The 2,769-nt window shown below is 42.7% G+C and overlaps 1 protein-coding gene across 2 annotated transcripts in view; it reads right to left on the reverse strand.

The window, feature by feature from the left end:
• Window positions 1-2,769, reverse strand: part of LOC101859323 (sodium-dependent multivitamin transporter) — a 67,624-nt gene that overhangs the window by 48,710 nt on the left and 16,145 nt on the right. The window lies entirely within an intron of this gene.

Here is a 2,769-nt window from a genome sequence, read left to right on the forward strand (position 1 = left end):
TTGTTTTATTTTTTAAAGAATGGGCGGGGATCTAGCTCCCCATTTTCCAGGTAATGAGCGTCTTATCGATAAGATCTCCAAGCCTCAACCGCCCCAGTGGGCGCTGCTGGCGGTATTTCCCAAGAAGCCATCGAGACAGCGAACGTACAAAATAAAGAAGACGGAGGGGGGGGGGGGGTGCTTCTCACAACAAGCGAGAGAAGGGACAATAAAATTCGTTTACGAAACAATAAGGAAAGCGAACGATAAAAGCGAAGACACATGCTTGAAATGGAGTGTTGTTTACGAACCACCTTAACCCTTTCAATACCACAAAAGAAATTCTATGACTGCAAAACTGGTGGGTTATTTGGGCCTTACATGTGATGGGTAATTCCTGGCAAAGTGGTGTTGGGGGAGCGCTGATATCACAAGAATTATCTTTATCAAATAAAGTAGACTTGTCATTTATCAAAATATAAACATAAGAGCAATGTGTAAGAAAATGGTGTCTGAGAGGAAAAAAAACACGAAATGGATCTACCCATTAAACTGGGGGTCTGTTTTTCAGAGGCGATAATGCTCGTATGTAATACCTACCATAGCGACAAAAGTCGGCGGGTTGGCACGTAGGCCTACAGAGTTAACAAGCTGAAACAAGGATTCTCAGCGGTCGAGATTTTGACGGGCTTCCTGCTACGTACATCCTTCTTCTCTTATGTCCGGCTAACCAGCCTAATGTTCTTTCATAGTCTGTGTGTGTAAAGAGAAGCACGCCGACACAATAACATGGTCATTTAGTGCTGGGGGAAAATCTGACTGACAGACAGACAGACAGACAGACAGACAGACAGACAGACAGTAACAACAGCAGAAGAAAAGTAATTAGGTAGGACATACCAGTGGCATCCTACATATTATCCTACCACATGCACCTGATGTTCTGTCCTGGAAATGTTCTCATCTTGATGCACACCAGATAAAAAAAACAAAAGTTCGAGCGAATGTTAAGGACTGTGTGTTAGCTTACACAGGCTCTCGTGCTGATGTCTTGGATACGTGTTATGTGGATTATGAGTGCGTGCGTGCGTGTGTGTGTGAGTGTGTGTGTGTATATATATATGTGTGTGTGTGTGTGTGTGTGTGTGTGTGTGTGTGTGTGTGTGTGTGTGTGTGTGTGTGCTAGTATGTGTGTGCATGAGTGCGTGATTGGGGGGTCGGGGGGTGGCCGAGAAGGTTTGGGAGGAACGGGCTGGTATAATAACTGGACAGAAACATATCGACAAAGAGTATCAGTACATAGTGGTAGTGGTGGTAGCGGTAAAGGTAGTGGTAGTGGTAGCGGTAGTGGCTGTGGTAGAGGTAGTGGTAGTGGTAGTGGTAATGTACCCAATGGTGCATCCAAATCGAGAATTCCCCGAATTACTAAAAACTTTTCTTTGAGAATTAAAAAAATAATAGAGCTATTTAAATGTGGCCATTTTCCTATAAATTCTACAACCCTGGTAAAACAGAGGGTCGTGTCCCCACTACAACCTCACAACATTGAAAGTGGCGCTACACGTTTGTACCACACTCCATAATATGAATAAAACAACCAAAAACAATCGCATACACTGAGTTTAGTTCTAGTAGAGGTTTAGTTGTAGTAGAGGGTTTTACGGCGCTCGCAACTGCATATTAGTAGAGGTTTTACGGCGCTCGCAATTGCATAAGGTCAAATGAGCGCCAGAATATTAGACGGTGTTACAAGAGAGTAACAAACACAAAAAGAAGAAGGGGAGATAAGGACGATAGATGTTTCATAGGAAAGAAGAAGCAAGCCACACCAGAGCACACGCCAACCACCCACACACACGCTGAGAACGACACAATTCTGAAGAAAATTATAAAATAACATTCGAGTTTGAGTAAAAAAGAAGCACACCGACACAGAAACGGCCTTATGGTGCAGGGACAAAGCTAGACAGATGGACAGAAAAAAAGAAGGAAAGAATAAAAGTATAAGGACCTACCAGTGGCGTCCTCCCACCACCCGCCTAACGTCGGCTAAAATGATTCATTTTGATGAAGGCGGAAGATACAACAACAGGAAACTCTCAACACAGCGGGAGATAGTTATGAATACACACGTCCATTGAGACTACTGCAAACACAAGGGTTTGAGTTTGAGCGAGTGTTTTTGTTTTAGTAAGAATTTTTACGGCACATGCAACACGAAAGGGTTATCATATCATAGAAAAATAGGAGAGAACTGGTACACGTAACAAACACAAAAAAAGGAGAAGAGAAAAGGACGACCGGTGTTTGATAGGAATAAAAAGCAAACCACATTAGAGCACCCGCTAACCACCCACAAGTTTAGTTTAGTTTTAGTTGTAAATGTAGTAGAGGTTGCACGGCGCTTGCAACTGCATATGGCCACATTATGAGAGCCAGAAGATTAGCTGTGTTACAAGAGAGTAACAAACATAAAAAAAAGAAGAAGTGGAGATAACGACAATAGATGTTTGATAGGAAAGAAGCACCCACTAGTTTGAGTATAGAGAAAAACTTCAACAACAAAAAAAAGGCCATAGAGCGATAAATAGAATCAACAACAGAAGGAAAGAAAAGTATGACCTAGCAGCAGCGCCCTCCAACCACCCACAAACAAAAGGGGAAAACCTTCCAATCCAACTAGACGAGGCTACGTCATGACACAATACCGGCCAAGGGCTCTTAAGTTGAAGCTGAAGCAGTAGAAGGTGTTGTTTGTTTTTCACCAAGCTGATGGTTTAACTATATATA

This window comes from Aplysia californica, unplaced genomic scaffold, assembly GCF_000002075.1.
Source record: "Aplysia californica isolate F4 #8 unplaced genomic scaffold, AplCal3.0 scaffold00125, whole genome shotgun sequence".
Lineage (NCBI taxonomy): Eukaryota > Metazoa > Mollusca > Gastropoda > Aplysiida > Aplysiidae > Aplysia > Aplysia californica.